The following is a 22,719-nucleotide window of genomic DNA, read 5'->3' as shown; positions in this document are numbered from 1 at the left end:
GGCTTTTAAGCATCTGCAATAATATGTATTCACACTTTTAAGCATCACAGAGAAGACCCTTATTATGCCCTGGTGACATCTGGACTTGACAACACATGTACTGCAATACTTCTCAAACCAATCATCACGAAACTCCATGTGACCCGGTCCTGTAAACGGAGACCACGTCACTGCAATCCTCACATTCCTCCAATGGCAACCCAATCCGAGATCAACGATAGAATCGCTCCCACCATCTTCGCGACACTCCATGGACCCTCCATCGTTGTATTCTCGATCTTCTTTACCTTTGCTGATCTCACCAAGGAGCATAAACCATCATGTAAACTCCGGTCATCCTCACAGCGGCTTTTCGCCAACCGTCGAACAAAGATGGTCACTGCATCGCCCGTTTTGAGATAAACTTCTGCGGCCGTCTGGAAGGCTCTTCCTTCAAATTTGTATATAAATCTAGTTTATTTTAGAACTGCTTATTGTGCTTAGTTTGTTGTTCTTCCCCCGCACCTCTGATTTGCACGGTTGGCCACGTACGGTGTGAAAGAAGTTCAACATACACTCACATTAGGAAGCCACTCGAGCTATGCGCTTTTAAATCTGGATTGAAAACTCATTTCTTTAGAACCGATTTGTATGTTAAGTTTGTTGTCCTTCCCTTGCAATTCTGATTAGCATGGTTTCCTTACACACGCCGCGAAAGAAGTTCTACATACATACAATCTAGTTCCTTATACATGCTCTCTGCTCCAAAAACAAATGCCTTCCGTCAGAACCACCCAAGTTAACCATCCAGCTGTCTGAGCTGCCAATTCCATCCCACTGTCCAGACTCAAGATGACACCCTATCCCTGCCCTCTGCCTATACGACAGCACCATCTCATTTGTGTAATATTCTGCCCCGTGTTCCGACCCCTCTGAAAATTCACTGTGTAACAGTTTTTTTGTCCCTGGGTAGTAAGTGTTATTTTCTAATTGCTTATGCCTAAAAAGTACAGAAAATGGCTATTATTCCCCACAAACTTTGCTTTTGTGACCAGGACAGTGATATTTTGAAATGTGCCTATTTTCAATAAGAAAACGTGGTGTGCATTTGTGTCATTCCTTCACAAAGTCCTGGTCACAAAAGCAAAGTTTGTGGAGAATAATCGCCATTTTCTATACTTTTGAGGCATAAGCAATTTGAAAATAACACTACCCAGGAACAAAAATCGTGTTACATAGAAATCAATCCACTCCTCCCTCAGTCATCTCAATGCGAATGTCCTCCCCCCAGTTTTTACGCCTCGAGATGCGATCACATTTAAACGATGTACAAATAATGAAATAGCTTCCGCGTTATACGGTATAATTCCTCGTACGTCGAAATATATCTCAAAGACTCATTTTTTTTTTTACAAGGAGGCAGAGGTCTATAAACAACCTCACGCGGAGAGGGAGGAGCAGTCCAAATCAAGCTTTTTTCAAAATAGACTCCTACACGAAAAAAGCATCCAATGTACATTCTCTGGTAAATATCAATAACGCACACTTCTTCTTGGGTCCTAGGGAGGGGGGGGGGGGGTCTATAGCCGCCTCCTGCACCTTAGATCCACCAATGTAATGCGACATTTTCTCGTAATTTTTACGACATCCAACACAGTACAGGTGCAGTATTTACCATCGGGCCAATTCGTGAACGTGTCGGTGATTTGCACTTCACAAAAGGGGCCCGCCAGTCTGACGTGGGCAGCAGAAGCGGAGGCAATTTGCACTCGGACCCTGGCGATGTGGGAATAGCCCCCTGAATGAGTCACCGGATTTGATTGTTATTGCCAATACAGCACAATACTGTAGTTATGTTTGCGTGAACTATTGATAAGACGTCCCCATCCGTGGCACCGTCCGTTGCTCAAAAGTAAAGTCAGAGCAGCTCCCGGACTCAAATGAGCATTGGGGGTGACGCTCATCTTTACAAGGTGGCCCTGCACCAGTGGCAGAAATCAAAATATTCATATGGCAGGGGCCATACACTGTTCACTTCCCCCTAAAGTGGTACTAATTTTATGGACCCGACAAGATGATGGGGTCGGTCAGCTCGCGTGCAGGTTTCTATCGTGGATCGCTGCATCCTGGGATAATGAGGCATGGCGATGGCTTTGGGGACGCCTTAATCCAGTGGTGGATTCCATACCTTTCAGTAACATTTCACCCAACTTTACTTCCTCACCACCTTACTCACGGCGACGGCTGTCAGGAGAGGGCCGAACGTTGCGATCACGTCGAGAACACTTTGAACAGCGTTACCAAACCCGCGTGTTTATTTCAGTCCGAGAGCGTGGCGAGCCCGTTTAAGATGAATGTGTTGTCCACGCATGTTCACCGGCCCCCCACGTGGCAAACACAGCAGCGAGGGCACATTTAGCAACGCAAGCATGAGCAACCGACAGTACCGTCGTTTTGCGTAACGTCGCACTGTGCTGTAACCTATGGGACATTTTCTTTTTGCCAGTGTCAAAAGAATAAAAAAATAAGAATGTGTTTTTTTTTTGGCCCCTTTTCTGGCAATAAAAAAAACAGGCGTTGAGATATTCGAACACCAAAATGTAAAAGGAGTCAAGTCCGCATTAACTGCACGTAACTTGTGGAAAAAGTCGTGCAAACAAACACGCTCTGATATTTGTAGAGTTCGCCTTTTGGCATTCCATGGTAAGACGCTGGTGAGACAATGCCATATATTACACTGTATAACAAATGTTTTTTTTGTTTCTGGGTAGTAAGTGTTATTTCTTAATTGCTTATGCCTCAAAAGTACAGAAAATGTGTCTTTTCGTTCACATAAAGTCAGAAAAAAACAACATGAATCAAAATTAACATGTATTTATACTAAGGTAATGCAAAAATTACTACAAAAGATTTAGACACCAAAGCGCACTACCACAGACGGGACTGGCCACAGCGGACCGAGTTCTCTGTGCGGAAGAACAATCTCGAAAAACTACTCACTTCTAAATCTTTAGTAGTCATTTTGTATTACTTTAGTATAAATACGTGTTAATTTTGATTCATATGTTGTTGTTGTTGTTGTTGTTGTTTTCTGACTTTGTGAACGAAAAGACACACATTTTTTTCCGTTTTCTCATTGAAAATAGGTACATTTCTAAATATCACTGTCCTGGTCACGAAAGCAAAGTTTGTGCGGAATAATAGCCATTTTCTATACTTTTTAGGCATACGCAATTACGAAATAACACTTACTACCCAGGAACAAAAATTGTGTTACATTGTATTATGAGAGCACGTTTGTGTGCATGTTTTGCCACAAGTTACGTGCAGTTAATGCAGGCTTCATTCCTTGCAGAAGGTTTATATTTGGTGTTCGAACATCCGACCACCATCTTTTTTGGTTCTTTCGGTAAAGTCACGTAGAATGTGAATAAAATAATAAATTGATAAAATAAAATAACACAATAAAATTCTCACGACCATTTCGGCCACAACACACACACACCTTGCTTTATTGCCAGAAAGGGGTAATACCTATTTATTTTTCATTACTTAGGACTGCGCTGTATTTATTACGCATTTTGCTAAGACTGCTCAACGACACGCACAGCCGTTTGTCGAAGCACTGCTGGACGAGGAAGAATCTCCACGCCATGCAGGTCGTGGGGGGGTGGATATTCGCCCATACTTCTCCACATTTGACACCCGTACCGATTTCAGCGTTTGCGAGCAGAGAGAGAGAGAAAAGAGAAAGAACAAAAAAACCCCTAAATATTTTTGTTCACGCGATCATTGCTTTCAAAATCAGCTGTGTTGAGACAAACCGGATAGGCTCGGGTATGGCAAGTCCGCTGTTCACCCACGGTGGCCAGGACAGGTAGGTTTTCGACGTCGAGAGACCAGCGGTGGAAATGGGCCGTTTGTACACATCACGGGCCCGGTCCTTCTCAGGACAACGAAACAGACTCGCCGGAACTGTGTTGAGAGCGTTCTAATCCTCAATACACGGTTCCAATCGAGGAAAACAGTCGCCTTTCCCATTCATCAGGAGCACAATAACGTCCCTTGTCATTGCACGAAGTCACGCCAAGCCCTTTTGGACCCATTCGCTAAACCTTAAACAATGCGAATTCAACCCCGATGGATGTATGTTGAACTTCTCTCGCACCATACGTAGCCAACCGTGCTAATCGGAGGTGCGGGGGGGGGAAGGACAAGTTGAAGCTTGGAGAACTACATGGAGCTCAAAAGAACTCGCAAACAAACACCTCGTGAAAGATCCAATGCAGAAGAGCCCTGGGTTTGAAATACCACGAAACTCAGCTACCACCCTAAACCGCATTCACTGCACAAACCAAGACAGATGCAAATACCTGATGATGCACAAATGGAAAATTAAAAATATATATTTTTATTGTGCCACTGTGGCCATCCAGAACGGACCGTACAACGTATAACGACTCAATGCCCCAATCCACAAACACGAAGGGGACATCACGATGACGAACTCCGCTATTGCTCCTGAAGCGGTCGTCTGGGCTTGCCCACCTGCATGTCAAATTGCAGTTGTCGCTGTGCGTCCACATCAGCAGCCGTACCGAAAGAAGAAGAAGAATAAGAAGAAGAATATGTGTTCCATATCACTTTTACAACGTTAAAAGCACAAGTCAATACCGCTGTATCCTTGGTAATTTTGCTCAGGATTTATGGCCCCTATTGCTTAAAAATACACGAAGTGTAACAGGATACGTGCCGCGCGCATATCTGGACCGAGCCATAAACATGGAAAAAATGAGAAGCATTATATCACACGAGCAGTGTGCCACTGACAGCAGACCCAAGTGACTTTTCCAAACGTAAAAAAAAAACGTGCGGCTACAGTTACATCTGAAAACAATTTCACACATGCTGTACTCGACTTTTGTGTAGAGTAATGTATTTTGTACGTGCGTGCTTACGGAGGTGAGTTTACAGATTACTTCAGTTGTAATGTAAATAGTAATTTAGTAAACGCTAAATTACGCTAATAACATCTCGAATAAGTGTTGCTGTCTGGTCACACCGTGTTCAGTTACGTGGTCACGCCTTGCAGTGTTACGATCATTTAAGCTTATCAGTAAGATGCTCATCAGCTCGACATGAAACGGGAGCACGGTTATTGAATGAAAAATAAATATTAATCCACGGATTGACAGAACGTTGCGACGCACGTGTATCTGCTGTGATATTTGACGCTGGCTTACTCCGCGCGGACATCTTCACGTGCGTTGCTCAGAGCTCTAACGTTCAACGGACCCCGACCTTGTCCTGCAAACTCCTAACAGCCATCCTGGTAACAAAACACGTGAGGAGCAGTCGACAGTGTGCTGCTATCGGAGTAGAATCTCCCGCGGGATCGCATCTTACAAACGCACCAGGCCTGTTCAAAACGCCGCAAGGTCCACAAATCCGTAGGAAGCGGTGGAGCGACAACATCGTTTGGCAGGCCGCACTCCCTTCAACTGCCGCCTTGTCGAGAAAGAGAGGAACACATTCGTCAACGATCGCAATTAAATGCGATCCACTTAAAGTCGCAGGATACGACGCCCTGCGTGTCGCGGATGACAGGTGCCCATCGGACGCCTCGATCACACAAAATGACGACTGCTCTCGCACTACTTGACTAACACTGTATTAACCGGTGACATGGTCTCTATCCTTTCTAAAGGCCTTAACTTTGCCGTTACCCCACGCACAATTCCTGTGGATGAGATAATTGCTGAGGTAGAATCAGCAGTTAGACTCCTTCCACATAATGAGGTAGAGATGACTAGACATGAGGTTGCTAAAATAATTGAGAATAGCAAAGTTCCAAAAGTAAATATTAGTTCTAACGAGGCAAAAGCCTTAAGAGAGCTGCGTGTAAACAAGGATATCCAAATCCTAGCAGCTGATAAAGGCCGCACTACTGTAGTGATGTCACGAGCCAATTATGATAATAAAATTAGAAATTTACTAGAGGAAAGTACCTACATTAAAATTAAACGAGATCCAACTAATACCTTAGAACGTAAGACCACTGCAATAATTGCAAATTTATTAATCCCTAAAAATGAGCAATACCAAATTAAGCCAAGGGCCTCAAAACCACCTAGACTCTATGGGCTACCAAAGATTCGTAAAATCGGCATCCCATTACGACCCATAGTCAGTACAATTGGCTCTGCCACATATCAATTAGCAAAATATATAACCAAACAAATACAGTCCTACATTGGTAGGACATCTTCATTCATAAAAAATTCAGAACATCTTGTGAATGTGATTAAAGATATTAAACTTACTCCTGATGATATTCTGGTAAGTTTTGGTGTGATTTCTCTATTCACTAAGGTTCGAGTGGACGAATCGCTTAAATTACTTGATACACTAGTAAAGAATACCGGTTTACCAAAAGATATTCCGAAACTTGCTGGCCATTGTTTAAATAACACTTACTTCTTATGGAGAGGGGATTTCTTTAAACAAAAGGAAGGAGCAGCAATGGGTTCTCCTTTATCCCCTGCTATAGCAAATTTGTACATGGAAAACTTTGAAATAAGAGCACTTGCCTCGAGCACATTAAAACCATCCTTTTGGTTTAGATATGTGGATGACACTTTGGTTGTCTGGCCACATGGTAAAGATACACTTAATGATTTTCTAAATCATCTCAATGCACAAAACCCGGCCATCCAGTTCACCATGGAAATGGAGGTGAATAACACACTCCCATTCCTAGATATTTTGCTTGGACATGGCCTAAACGGTAAAATAACACAGCGTTTACAGAAAGCAAACGCACACTGATGCCTATCTAAATGCAGAATCACATCATTATCCAGCTCAGAAATCCTCTCTTATCAAGACGCTCATACATCGGGCTAAAACAGTGTCAGATGGTGAGAGTCTAGTGAGAGAGATTAAACACGTTAAAGACGCACTACGACAGAATGGCTACAATAATGCTCAAATTAACAGAGCACTGAATGCCAAATCACGATCGCAAAGCAATACTGCTGAAAGCGACCAGATTGTTAAAACAATAAAAATTCCATATATCTCAGGAGTAACTGACAAATTAGCCCGTGTTTTGCAAAAGCAAAACATTACAATAAGATTTGGTACAGTACACAAAATTCAAAAACTAGTATCTTGCACTAACGACGCATTACCTAAATTATCAACAGAAGGTGTATATCGGATTAATTGTTTATGTGGCAGCTGCTACATTGGACAGATGGGACGTAAAATCAGCGTAAGACTAAAAGAACATCAGAGAAATATTAAATTATCTCAAACACAACTGTCGGCAGTGGCAGAACATGCTTGTCAACAAGGACACTCAATTGATTTTGACAATGTTGCAGTGGTGTGTAAAACTAATTGTTACTGGCAAAGACTAATTAGAGAATCCATTGAAATTGAGAGGAACAAGAATACATTTAATCGCTCTGACAGCTACAGGCTTAGTGCGGCCTGGAAGCGTATTATTAAATAATACACATTACATTTTGATTTAAAGAATTACTAATCTACAACTCATTACTAATCATAACCAATGACTCATTACTAATCGATTATATAATTACAATACCCCCCCCTCCGCCTCTAATCACTGCACCTGATATGAGTTAAGTGATGCTCTATATAAAACCGGGAGCAAGCGAGGGCTTTACCATTCTGGCGAATTGCCCGATGATGCTGGATGTATTTACCAGCGAAACGTCGTACTCAAACTGTAAATGTGGATTCACTCTTCAACACACCGGTGGGCTAAAGTAGTGAATTGTCTTTTGTCAACGTAACACTTTTTTTTGCTGATTGGCCGTGTTGGGTGGTGGAGGGTTCCGACACATTTATAAATAAACGCGATCTAACCCAAAAAACCTTTATTATGCGTAATAAATTGTTCGGTAAAAAAGCAACATTTTGGTCAAATTTAACTACCGAACTCTTATGTGCAGTAATGTAGGAGATAAGAATATCACCGAACACTAATACCCATGGGGATATCCACAAGCAGAGAGAGACAACACAGAGACACAGAGAGCGACACAACATAGACACAGAATGCATGTCTGTGTTGTCTCTCTCTGCTTGTGTGTCTGTCTGTGTGTCCCCGTGTCTGTGTTTTGTCTCTCTCCCTCTCAAATTTAGCAATCTTTGGAAGAACGTAATCAACCAGGTAAGGTGCTGACTGTTGTGTTAGCCGACTCTCTGTGTTGTATTGCATTACATTTCTAAGTTCACTAGGTTTGTTTTCTACCTGATGATGAATGCTTGTGTTGCAATCAAAACGTCGTATTCTATTATTTTGGTGCGTGGAGCGGGGTGCAGTGATTTATTGGCGGCCCTTTGCTGCATTGCCATTGCTGCAGCATTGGCATTGTTGCTGCATTGGCATTGTTGCTGCATTGTGGCATTGCTGCTGCATTGGCATTGCTGCTGCATTGGCATTGTTGCTGCATTGTGGCATTGCTGCTGCATTGTGGCATTGCTGCTGCAATGACATTGTTGCTGGATTGGCATTGTTGCTGCATTGGCATTGTTGCTGCATTGGCATTGCTGCTGCATTGGTATTGCTGCTGCATTGGCATTGTTGCTGCATTGGCATTGCTGCTGCATTGGCATTGTTGCTGCATTGTGGCATTGCTGCTGCATTGACATTGCTGCTGCAATGACATTGCTGCTACATTGGCATTGCTGCTGCATTGGCATTGCTGCTACATTGGCATTGTTGCTGCATTGGCATTGTTGCTGCATTGTGGCATTGCTGCTGCATTGACATTGCTGCCCCGCCCATGCTGCTGGTGCTGCTGATACACGTGGGCTACGCCCATCCCCAAACCTTCATAAACAGTTTGCCTGTAGAGGCTAACTCCTTTGCCTGATGACGACCGCTTGTGTTGCGATCGAAACGTCGTGATATTTGTATTCACTTTATTTTTTATTTTTTCTATCTACGTGACTTTACCGAAAGAACCAAAGAATACGTACAGCACAATGGAAAGCGAATTCCTCAGGCCATGAACTCGTGCTAATGTGGCCAGTCCCTTAGGTTTGAGCTCCCTCGCATCCAAATGCAATATACATTCCTGTGCATGGTCCGTCAAAGACCTACACCGTACAGAATTCCCGATTGTTACGCTCAATATGATTTTATTTCCGAATGTTTCATTTGTTGATTGTTCTGAAAACTGAGTTCCGTTGACAGCTCAAAGTGCCACTGTTGATTGGCCAGGGCATGAGATTTCTGACCCTGCTCCCCAGACAAATGACCCTTGCACATACACACCATGTGGTTTCCTGACCTTTGGCTCAATCCAGGTCAAGGGTCAATCGTTTGCTGCTGCCACTCGTCAAAGCCTTCAGTTAGGCATTCATCAAAGGTCTCCTCCTTTCCCCGAAGGAAAAATGCTCAAAATGTTTGAGAGCAGCGGCATATTGGGAGGTCTGTGTTCATCAGCGCAGACCGGTGATGTTACAGGTCACCATTCATGCTATTCATCGTACCAATGACAAATACCGATTGTATTAATCCATTCACACATTTGGCAACACTTGCTTGACAAAGACGATGCGATTTAAATCACGTCCAAGCAAAATCGGCCCATGCAAAAGAAGCAGATGCCGTTCGTGTTCTAAGTATGGTTATAATTTGAACATGGCTCCAGTATCTCTTAATGTTTTTAACTGCACGTTTTAAGGCCCAAACGCGTATCACATGTTTACATTTTTAAATGACAAACCCACCCATGATTTGTATATGTTTACGACTTCCTAACAGAGGCATGGCAGTGAAAAAGACGCCACAATTAACGAGAAAATATGCTGTGATATCCAGGAGACAACGAAATAAAAATGTGTACCAATAACTACACTGCTGATTCAAAATCGATTACAAACATAATTCGGTGTCCACTAACAGTTACAGATAAGTCATGCACAACACACTCGCGTCTTGCTGGAGACCACATTTCACCGGTTATAAAATGCACCGTTAGTTTTAAATACAACGGGCGCAATCGTTTAACAACACGTAAACACCGCAGCCCAAACAAGCCACACGCACTCGATTTCGTGACACTCACGATTGGTGGCTGGAGGTACGGCCATTTGTTCCGCGCACTCGCGCGATGCCTTTCTGCAGCAGGGAGCTATTAATACGTCGAGGGAGTTGAATTCCAAACATTAAAATTATAAACGGGCCCTGCAAGGTCAGAAAGCGCCGCCGCCCCGCGTGTAACCGGAGTCCGCCCTCGCGCGCCGCCGACAGCTCTGCTCCGCCACGCGGCGCCCATGTGGGTTAACGCTGAACGTGAACCAGCCCAAGTTCCTCTACTGTACTCGTGTTATCACACGACACTGCCCGTAATTAGACAAGAGTCACCAACGGATCCCGTCTTAAAATGGGAAGGAAGATTTTTGATTTTTTTTGTAAAAGACGTGAAATCGAAACACATCTGCAAATTACACCGCCGATTACATAATTGGGGCTCTTAACGCGATAGTTCGTGTGCTCCGTGCCAAGATCTCAGCAGCCTGCGTTTGAATCTCAGCCATGTGGATCAGTGACAGGTGCTATCTGAGCCTGTCCTGGGCCACTCCTGGGTAGACTCGGCCTTAAAATGAATTGGTAAACATCAGAAATGGGAAGACAAGGACATCCAGGGAGTGACTCCAGCCACATCTCCCTCCTATTGGTGCTCTGCCGGCCTTAATTGAGTGTTCGTTGACAGCACTTGCAACCAACAGTTTGTATAATAATAATGCACATTTATATTTAAGACGCCTTCCAATAATGCCTCAATGCGGCGGGCCTGTGCTTGTTTACAAATAATACAGAATAATTCCTGAAATCTATGTTGATATGGAGGGGGCATTATTAATCTCTGGGGCTCCATGCCTCGATCAAACATTGCGTCCGATTAGCATGGTTGGCTACGTACAAAAGAAGTTCAGCATACATACATTTAGAAACCGTGATCATTATTGGCGGGTCCGTTGTCCGCGAACAGTAGAGTAGCCCTCTTTCCACACAAACACCGCAGATGAACACAGATACTGTCAGAATTTGCGTCCCTTTCTGGGCTATCCCTTCTTGCCAACTAAATGCCCATGAGTAATAAGAGCAATATGGCGTTTCCGGGTGACTCGAAGCCATGGGAAATTGCAGACGACATGAGTAGTTTGCCCCCTTCGCCTATCATCAATGAATACCCGCGGATAAGAGGTAGATGCAGATATGCGGTGTGGTACGGTCTGCCCCACGGCTGTGGCGGCGTTAGGAATGAAGATGAGATAGCAGCAGCAGAAGCACGGTGGCGAGATGTTAACTACCTCGCCTGGTGTACAGGTCGTGGGTTCGATCCCGACTCTGACGCCTGCTGTATATTTGGAGTTTGTGTCTTCCTTTCCTCGGTCACGTGGATTTTTCCCTCCACATTTATAAACATGCGTTTAGGGCATTTGGCTCCGATACATTTCCACATGATAGGCCATTTTCGTTCAGCTATTTGTGTGGCCAGGTCACTTCTGAAAAAGAGCTGTACAGGTCAGTGGGCCTGACCTGGTAAAGTAAAAAGTAGTTGAATAGTTGAGAATCAACGTCATCATCAACAACATGCCATCCTCGTGACCTTGTCCATGCTTTGTCGTAATCATCACCACCACCACCACCACTGCCAAGCTGCCAGCCATTGCCCTATCCATTGATTGATGAGAACTATCCCTTGCCATCGCCATCGTTCATGCTGCTGTAACACCACAATGCATCTCACTCCTCCACCTCCATGTCGTACCGTACGTAGCCAACCGTGCTAATCGGAGGTGCGGGGGAAATACAACAAACTAAACACATAAAGCAGTTTTCGAGAAATTTGTATTTCAAACGTCGGTTCTTCCCTCCGGCACTTTCACTTCTCATGCGTGCACAAGTTGCAAGATAATATTTGCCATACGAAGCAAAGCGAGGAGCAATGGACATCGATGTTATACCGATGACTGAACAGTGGCTGTCTGATGCAAGTCGAATGTTGTTCGAGTAGTGCGAGAGATATTAACATATTTATTCACAGGGCAGCCTCATATTTAATACTCTAAAAAAGTCTCGTGTTGAACAAGTACAAAAATACAATCCTCAGCATCGGTAAACCAAGTATTTTGCCTTTTATGGGGCGTGTAAGAGGCAAAGCCCACTACTACTTCCTATTGTTATATATATCAATTACATTTTTTTTCATTTGAGAAGTGAAAAACATATATGATATATTTATGATAACGAGTATATTCTCAAAGTGTATTAAATACTCCAAGTCAATAGTGGACTTTTCATGCTTTCTACCGACTTTAGAATCACACTCGTCCAGAAAAGTTGCAAGATTTTTTTTAGTTAATAAAAAATATATTTTACGTGGATTTTCAAACGTTAAAAACCTCCACATACTGACTTTTGGTGGCCCAGATTCAAAAAGTAAAATTTTTGGGAATTCTTCCCTTCCAAATGTTTATGGCTCAAAATATAAAACCTTGGTTTCTAGATACTTATACTGCTTATATTTCTCATTTATAGAATGTCATCAGCCGCGTATTACCATCGACATGTAGAAGAGAGAGCAGCCTGCCCTATGAATGCTGAAATGTGACAACCGACACTCACCACTCACCTGATACTCTACCTGGGACCACTCACATGACCCTCACCAGACACTCACCACTCACCTGATACTCTACCTGGGACCACTCACATGACCCTCACCAGACACTCACCACTCACCAGACACTCACCACTCACATGACCCTCACCAGACACTCACCACTCACCTGATACTCTACCCACAACACACCTGGCACCACTCACAAGACCCTCACCAGACACTCACCACTCACAAGACCCTCACCAGACACTCCCCACTCACAAGACCCTCACCAGACACTCCCCACTCACAAGACCCTCACCAGACACTCCCCACTCACAAGACCCTCACCAGACACTCACCACTCACAAGACCCTCCCCACTCACAAGACCCTCACCAGACACTCACCACTCACAAGACCCTCACCACTCACATGACCCTCACCAGACACTCACCACTCACCTGATACTCTACCCACAACACACCTGGCACCACTCACAAGACCCTCACCAGACACTCACCACTTACAAGACCCTCACCAGACACTCCCCACTCACAAGACCCTCACCAGACACTCCCCACTCACAAGACCCTCACCAGACACTCCCCACTCACAAGACCCTCACCAGACACTCCCCACTCACAAGACCCTCACCAGACACTCACCACTCACAAGACCCTCACCACTCACAAGACCCTCACCAGACACTCCCCACTCACAAGACCCTCACCAGACACTCACCACTCACAAGACCCTCACCACTCACAAGACCCTCACCAGACACTCCCCACTCACAAGACCCTCACCAGACACTCACCACTCACAAGACCCTCACCAGACACTCCCCACTCACAAGACCCTCACCAGACACTCACCACTCACAAGACCCTCACCAGACACTCCCCACTCACAAGACCCTCACCAGACACTCCCCACTCACAAGACCCTCACCAGACACTCCCCACTCACAAGAGCCTCACCAGACACTCCCCACTCACAAGACCCTCACCAGACACTCACCACTCACAAGACCCTCACCAGACACTCACCACTCACATGACCCTCACCAGACACTCCCCACTCACAAGACCCTCACCAGACACTCCCCACTCACAAGACCCTCACCAGACACTCCCCACTCACAAGACCCTCACCAGACACTCACCACTCACAAAACCCTCACCAGACGCTCACCACTCACAAGACCCTCACCAGACACTCACCACTCACAAGACCCTCATCACTCACAAGACCCTCACCAGACACTCCCCACTCACAAGACCCTCACCAGACACTCCCCACTCACAAGACCCTCACCAGACACTCACCACTCACAAGACCCTCACCACTCACAAGACCCTCACCAGACACTCCCCACTCACAAGACCCTCACCAGACACTCACCACTCACAAGACCCTCACCAGACACTCCCCACTCACAAGACCCTCACCAGACACTCACCACTCACAAGACCCTCACCAGACACTCCACACTCACAAGACCCTCACCAGACACTCCCCACTCACAAGACCCTCACCAGACACTCTCCACTCACAAGAGCCTCACCAGACACTCCCCACTCACAAGACCCTCACCTGACACTCACCACTCACATGACCCTCACCAGACACTCCCCACTCACAAGACCCTCACCAGACACTCCCCACTCACAAGACCCTCACCAGACACTCACCACTCACAAGACCCTCACCAGACGCTCACCACTCACAAGACCCTCACCAGACGCTCACCACTCACCTAACCCTCACTACTACCTAGCCACACACCTAATATTCATCAGTGCTGGATGCTGCCTTCTGTCATTGTAGAAGCGGCGTGAAATAATACAAAAGTACGGAGCAGACGGCACACCAATAATTTCAATTCGCAAGCGGTCACAATTGTTTTTAGACACCGGTCAAATCTCATAGGTCGTACAATGGTCAAATTAAAAACCATACATTCCTGCATTCAAGTGGTCAGAGTGAGCCCTCCATGCTATTAAAAAAAATTTACACGCATAATTGCCGTGGTGGACAGTTGCTCCCAGTTCACCTCGAGTGTTTTTTGGCCGCGATTCACTGGCGCAATGAGTCGAGGATGGGGGGCGCTCAATCATTCTCCATGAGAAGCCGGCAGCCGATCAAGCAGACGGGTGGAGGGAGGGGTTCCGAGGAGATGAGGTTGTAAAGTTTACATCCTAATGTCAGCACGCCAGTCCGGTGGGGGGGGGGGGGACTGACCAAGCTGACAAACCACGACAATCAGTCAGGCTCTTCGTCTGTCTCACATCAACAACCGCCACTAAGTGGTGCCGACCTCAGCACGGAGCTTGTGCCAGGATAGGTGCACATTTATAGGACACGTGGGGTGCCTAAGAGACGATTGGCAGATGCCACCACCTGTGCCCTCCACTGTTGCCGACTGTCTTAACACATGCACCAATGTCTTTGTGTAACTTTAGATGAACCAGCCCGTGCCTCGTGGCAACTGGATTAATTGCTGTGATTGCAGGTTGCTACCTGTTTCAAGGAATCAATTAAATTTGCGTCGTTTTTCACGCCAGATTTTCTCGTTTTGTTTTGCCGTTGCTCACGAATAATCTTAATAGGTGCATTAGCATTCATTTGCATGCTGTATTAGGGAAAACATTCATTCTTAACAGACGTGATCACGCCAATATATTTGTGAGCACCAGGAATCGATGTAAATGTACGCATCGTTACGCACCTAATCCTTTGTACGTGAAATGCGATGCGGGTATCGTTAAGTTTAACCGTTTATATTCAGCGAATAAATCAATACATTCGTGCTAACTTGGTCACTCGAGAACCGTTGTGGGCAATATACCTCCAACCTCGGATCACGTCCGGGATGCGTTCCTGAAATATGCGACGACGAATATCGAAACGAGGTAAATGAAAGCGACTTACAACAGGGTTAGTATTAGGAGGAGACAAAGGCTGAGAGGAGGCGACAGATAACGAGATAGGGCGCAGGATGCTGTCGGCGACGTAAATGCGTGTGGGGTCGAGGTGACGCAACTCACGTAGCTGTGTTAATAGTAAAGTGACGACGTACGCGCGAAACGACTTAAAAAGGGAGATAATTTAAATCGGGGTATTGCTGAATCACCCGTGGATTTGTTAAAATCTCAAACCGGGTGTCAATCTTGCCAATGTTTTTAACGTCCAACAGACGTTGTGGCATGACACGGACTATTTATTGTAATAATCATTTGCAATACTACCGGCTACTGTCAAGAAAATACGTGACTTATTAATTGGGGGAGGGGGGAGGGGGAGGGGTTCCTGTGGCTCTGTGGAAGTCCGCGCCAGGCGATAACAGCTGACGACGTGGGAGCAGCGGTGGGGGGGTTTGGAGCAGTGGCCGCCGCTCGCCAGCCTCCCACTAAAACACGGCCAACCGTTGGGCCCACGTTGGGCCAACGGTGGCCCAACGGTTCCAACTGCAGCGCCAACGTTGGCCCGACGTTCGGCCAACGTTGGCCCGACATGCGGACAGCGTTGGCCCAACGTTGGCCCGACGTTGGGCCAACGTTCCACGTATACTGGGCTGGGGCTGGCCGGCTGAGCTACGGGAAGCCGCTGTGTGGAGCCGGGCGCCAGAAAGCCAGCAAAATCCCAAGCAATGCCAACGCAAATACAGGGAGAGGAACATAGCGCAGCACCTCCCGACAGACACGGCGTGGGGGAGCCCTTCATCATCCAGCAGTGGGGCTGACGACATGCAAGCACGTGTCGGTGTGTGTGTGTAAGGCACGGTGTATTTCACTGATGAAGAGAAGCGAAGCATCTTTTACACTGCACACGCTGTAATTGGCACGCAACGTCCATAATAAAGGTGTTTGGGTTAGATCGCGTCATTTATAAATGTGTCGTAACCCTCCATCACCCGACACGGCCAATCAGCAAAAAAAGTGTCACGTTGACAAATGACAATTAGATCACTACTTTAGCCCACCAGTGTGTTGAAGAGTGAATCCACAACATTTACAGTTTGAGTACGACGTTTCGCTGGTAATTACATCCAGCATCATCGGACAATTCGCCAGAATGGTAAAGCCCTCACTTGCTCCCGGTCTTAAATAGAGCAGCAGGGTGACGTCATCATTTAACTCATTTCAGGTGCAGTGATTATATAATCGATTGGTAATCAGTCAATGGATATGATTAGTAATAACGTGCATCCCTCGGGTTTCATTTGCCCTATAAATTGCCTTACGCCAGCAACAACACCGCTGTGTTTAGACACCCTGTGAACAACCACACCACCACGTGTTCGGTGGCAATCCACCGCTGGATGAATGTAATGTAGGCATGTCGAGATTCTTTAAGCGGACGTGCGGGGGAATGACAACAAACTCAACACACACACAAGCAGTTTTTTTTCTTCTTTGGTTCTTTCGGTAGTCACGTAGAATGATAATAAAATAATAAATTGATAAAATAAAATAACACAATAATATTATTGTGTGACTTTACCGAAAGAACCAAAGAAGATGAATCATTGCAGTCACGAAAGCTTTAAATCGAAACACAAGCAGTTCTAAAGAAATGCGTTTTCAATCTCGACTTGAGTTTTTTCCATCTGGACGATGCCGGGAATCCCCACGCCTTTCATAATTAATTATCCGTCCATACTTCATCACCACGGTGGTCGGTGCAGCTGGGCCCAGAGCCTCTGAGATCTGACGAGATGAGTCGCCTTCCACGATTGCTTTGCCATACGGCTGTGTACAAATTGTAACGTGTTCACAGAGGACGTCAATGGTGTATGCGCGTACGTGTTGTTGTTGTTGGACTTCTTTCGCATCGCATACATGAAACAAAATCGCTGACGCATAACGAGACATATCCTGCGAATTGTTTGGACAAGGACCCACGTTGCGTTTACTAAACGACACTCGGCCGTGCTCGATGCACCGAACAAAATCTGTTTTTGCGCCGAGGACCACCGAGACTGCAATCCCCTTCCACGCGTATTCGGTCCTGGGCAACGTAACACAGCGACACAAGCAAGACACGTGGCGGCGCTTAGAGCCCGGCTTGCATAAGCGTGCACAAGAACGGGGAATTCTATGCCCGTAGCTTAGCGCTGGCCCCGCCGAACGCTTCTATCAGACGCACAACGGGGCAAAGAGGCGTGCACGTCCAACGAGCCGTGTGCTATAAAACGGCGTTCGGCAGCGGGGGAGTAGGAGGGGCCTGCTTACCTCTTCTTCTTTGCGAGAGGACACTGCCTCCTGTGGCACAACACTCCCAGCGATTGTTGTCTTTTCCCCCACGTGCGATGGCGAGGGACAGCCGCTCTCTCCCCGCCCCTCCCAACAGCTAGACTTTATCGAAGCCCGGTCGGCAGGAGTAGCAGCATCTCATGATTAAGGCAACACACACACGCGCGCGCACGCGTGCACACACAAAGGTTGTGGATTTCCACGCCAACTCGTCCACAGGACCAGCAACAACCCGCTCTCTCACTCCACTCTCCAGTGCTTCTTCCCAGATTACCTCCATACGCGTTTCCACCCCACCCTCCTCCCATTCCGAGTAATTTAGCACACCACCCCCACCACCCCCACCACCGAATCTATCCCAAACTTCGGGCCAGTCTATTAGGTATAGCCGGGTCTTGCGCCTACATCCTGTCTGCCAGCTGGCTCTAATTTCCTTTCTGCAACTTGGCCCAGTCTAAAAAATGTTTTTTTTGTTGTTGCTGTCGAGTGGGGCTGCCCGGTTTCTGAAGTGAAACTGTTGAAGGGGGTTGTACATGGGCTTTGTGAGCAGGCTCTGCAAAAGGGATTTTCTTTTCTCAACGTGCATATTTGTACAAAGTTAAGTTGCACAATAGAATACACAGTACGGTAACCATAACACGTCATCAATTTGATTATAGACACACACACACCAGAAAGAGAGATGATATTTCGTGTACAGAATTATGATCTTGACAGCAACCCCCAAGACAATTTAATATATGAGTTACAGGCTGAAAATGTGCACGAAAAATCCATTATGCTGTCAAAGTACAATCGACTTTGGGTCGTAATTTATACCGTGGGTTGTCATAGACTCCATTGTTACTCTGGAAGTCATAACCACAAATTGGCACCCGTAATGGTTAAAGTGGATTTCGTTGCACAAGCAGAACACGGTAATAAAATGCCTCGTTATGGAGACGGCGTTACGGGCTATCTTGCAGATTCTGGGCCACGTAATGAGCATGAGTTTCATGTTAGATTTGTGGATTTCAGATATTGCAATATTTCATGACCGAATTTTACGACTTTCTGAAAACTTTAAATGGATACGTTTGAACCATTTGAGCCACTTAAGGATGATTAATTAGAAGTATAATCTTGTAATTATTTTATTCTCAAAATTAGTTTTAGGTAAATTACTTCAATAATTTTCAACTGTTATCATTTTAATTATATACATAATATAGGCGTAACAAATATTAGTTATCTAAATAAATGTTTTATCTTAGAAAAATAGAATTATCCAGGACAGGGTCACTTAATAGCAGTGTTGTTTATCAGCACGGTCCAGTATTGCTGTGTTTGGCCACTGCATTTGTCATGAGTCTCGATGCATGTGCGCGGAAAACACACCAGCGAAATCTCACCACCCAGAGGTCCACACAGCGGTGGGACTAACGATGCGTTTGGTTGTGCACGACGTTCAGACATCACAACTCGAACGAAGCGTCACCGCGTCATCTGCACGTGTATTGATCGGCTCGGGTTGTGCAGTGGGAAAAACAAAAACCACAACAACACGGCGCCTCCTGAGCCGTGCTGGGCTGGCTCGGCACTACCCCCAGCACAGTTCGGCTGTGCAGTGAATACGGGGCACGAGAGACCAAAGGCAAGGAACGAGAACTGGAGTGCTGACCTCCGTGGAAACTCACAATAAACATGCAATGTCAGGTCAACGTTTGCTGACATTACAACGTTAAGTCAACGTTGCATGTTTACTAGAGGTCCTTCAAGTGTATAACTAGTAACTATTGGTGTATTTTACCAGGCAAGGCCCACTGAGCTATATAGATATTTTTTTTTCAGAAACGACCTGGCCACAAATGATAGCTCAGCAGTGGCTTATCGTGTGGAAATGTATCTCAGCCAAATACTCTAAACGCACGTTTCTAAATGTGGTAAGGGAAAAACCGGAGGGACCTGTATACCAGGCGAGGTATTTAATATCTCACGCCCCAACTAGATTACAACTATATTCTTGGTTCTTTCGGTAAAGTCACGTACAACTATCGCACACAGTCTTGACCGCCTTGTAATTCACGTCAGAATGTCTACATTGATCGGATTTTTGTTTAACATTTACAAATTTTGTCCGTGGAAATCGAGTAACACAGATGATGCCCGTCAACTTAGGAACCATGAAGTATTCCGGAAAGCGATTAGCAATTTGGTGTTCGACTCTTATTCCAGTCGCTTCTGTATTTCCCGGAGATATATTGTCAGCCTTGGAATCGATTTTAATTAATTGATCAAAACAATCCATCCACCCAAGTGTACGGGGGGGGGGGGACTAACCCAATCTTGCACTATTAAGACAAACCCATGATAGCCTTGTGGGAAATGTAAGTAATACAATTTAAAACGTAAACTTGAGAAAGTATAAGAATCCAATTCTGAGAAAACACTGGTGATACCATGAGGTCTGTTTTACATCAGTGTCAGCTTTGTGGCACAAATAGTTTTATAGTGTGAGTAAGACATGTCCCAAAAACAATTCAACTCGAGCCGTACATTTTCCACCACCAAAGATGCCAGTACGGTACTATGATAGCATAATTTGCCACACATGCCGAGTGATATTCAATACACCAGCAATCCATAAGGACAACACATTTAAAAATATGTATATGATTCACGTTTTTTACAGCAGCCCTCCTTTGCTTCACAACACAGCTCCACGTCTCTCCACAAAGATTTACATCCGAAAAGCATAATGAATGATGGAGTCGCGGTCGAGGCTCGCACGAATTAGATTCTGGGCCACGGCTATCAGCAATGATTGATATCAGAGCCGGTCTGCGGCCGTCTGGAATTGCTCTTCCTTCAGATATTAGGAAACCGTTGGAGCTGTGCACTTTTAAATCTCGATTGAAAACTAATTTCTTTACAACTGCTTTTTGTGTTAAGTTTCTTGTTCTTCCCCCACACCGCAGGTTAGCACGGTTGGCTACGTACGGTGCTGAAGAAATTCAACATATGTACATTGCCCTCTCCCCTTCACCAACCCGCACTCATCAAAGCAGTGAATTATGAGCAAACAAAAAAACCCCAATATGATCAACAGGAATGCTGAATGGCAATTACTGTACGATTGGAAAGATGATTTTAATTAACTCATTCTCCTCCAATTCCTGCTGGGTCAGTTGCCAAACTTGGCTATCAGCCACTTGCTTATTGACAAACTCTAAAATACAAGAGGCCATTCACTCAAACGGTTTGACTCGTGCACCACTGAACGTTGAGCCCGATGGTGGTGAACCTGTCTGCAAAACAAAACAAAAAGCCACTTGGCTTGGATTGCATCGTTGACTTTCATGGCCACAAAAATCCAAAAGCAAAATCTATATCCAAAGTCTTTCCCTACCCCCACACGTGGCCTTTCCGCTTCATCCATTGTGCAATGACTTCGGACACGAACTGTGGAGGGCTCTTTCGTTGAACTTTAACGCGACTTTGGGACCGCGGGGTCGCGAGATAGCGCCACCGAACCTTTCTGGGGCTTGAAATCGTTCCCTTCCACTCCCCCTATCCTGTTGTCACCACTTGCGACTCCTAGTCGACGCACCGCCTTTACACTTGTGGGGAGTGTGCGTGCACCTGTGGGTATGGAGTAGCCTTGGCTCGGCTGTCACACACACGAGCAGGACCATCGGACAGCAAAGGGTGTTGTTGCGATTACGTTCTGACGCGACGAGGCGATCACACCTCCCCCTTGGCATGTGCTGTATGTGGTGGAGTATTTTATTAGAAATTGCAGAAGGAACACTGTCGCTTGTGTTTTCATACTGCAAGTTCTCAGATCAGTATTCTTTGGGTCTTTCGGTAAAGTCACGTAGATAGGTTTAAAGAAAATTTAAAAAAACTACGACGTTTCGATCGCTTGTGTTGCGATCGAAACGAAAGCTTTAAGTCAATATTTTTCTCAGATCCGCCCAGTTTAATGTTGTATTGTCCACCGGGCTTAAGATGATCTTACGTCTGGCTTAAGATGAAGATTAAGATGAAGCACAGGACGTCTGCGACTACGTTTCGGGCAAATCCGTTTGTCTTTTTGAAGACCCACTTAACAGTCACTGGGGCCCACCGTTAAAGTCGTGGCAATATTGTGGCTCATGAGGAAAAATCAATGGTGGGATATTTCCCAACAAGGCCACGGAGTCGGGAGGGAGCAGTAGGCAGCAGCCAATCACTGGAGCCGAAACTCTGGGGTAGTGGTCATGCATTTCATAATTGCGTAGCGATTTAATAACTCGCTACGTAACACGATTTTTTGTTCCTGGGTACAAAGTGTTATTTCCTAATTGTTTATGCCTCAAAAGAATAGAAAATGGCTATTATTATTATTCTCCACAAACTTTGTGACCAGCACTTTGTGTGAAGGAATGCCACGAACGCACACCACGTTTTCTCATTGAAAATAGGAACATTTCAAAATATCACTGTCCTGGTCACAAAAGCAAAGTTTGTGGGGAATAATATCCATTTTCTGTACTTTTGACGGCGTTTTGATATTCGTCGTCGCGCCATTCAGGAACGCATCCCCGCTGTAAACAGGGTGCTACTGTATATATATTTTTTGTTAAGGCAGTGCTAGTGACTAATGTGTTTAGATTGTTTTATTTGTGCTTGTGCACACAGCTGCCACCACACAATGTTTAATTCAGGAAGCTGGCTTGGTGGATCACATTTAATCAAGTGCTGTGGAACTTTCAAACCCATTGGACTGAAAGCATGGTATCCAGTCTTGTTACCTTGTGAATGCAACACCAAAAAGAAAGGCAACATACAAATGCAACACTG

General features: G+C 45.5%; 1 protein-coding gene across 2 annotated transcripts in view; it reads right to left on the bottom strand.

Annotated features, from left to right (window-relative positions):
- LOC116938796 (retinoic acid receptor alpha) overlaps positions 1-18,154 on the bottom strand; it is a 247,046-nt gene extending 228,892 nt beyond the window's left edge. The window contains exon 1 of one of the 2 annotated variants that reach the window (XM_032946437.2): positions 17,875-18,154. The gene's annotated coding sequence lies outside the window, so the exon portion shown is untranslated. The remainder of the gene's footprint in view (positions 1-17,874) is intronic. The other variant, XM_032946438.2, reaches the window with a different exon arrangement.
- Positions 18,155-22,719: the final 4,565 nt, after the last annotated feature.

This window comes from Petromyzon marinus, chromosome 4, assembly GCF_048934315.1.
Source record: "Petromyzon marinus isolate PM22_M1 ecotype Great Lakes invasive population chromosome 4, UKy_Petmar_22M1.pri1.0, whole genome shotgun sequence".
NCBI lineage: Eukaryota > Metazoa > Chordata > Hyperoartia > Petromyzontiformes > Petromyzontidae > Petromyzon > Petromyzon marinus.
Note: the sequence above shows the minus strand (reverse complement) of the source record. Positions and strands in the feature narration are given on the sequence as shown.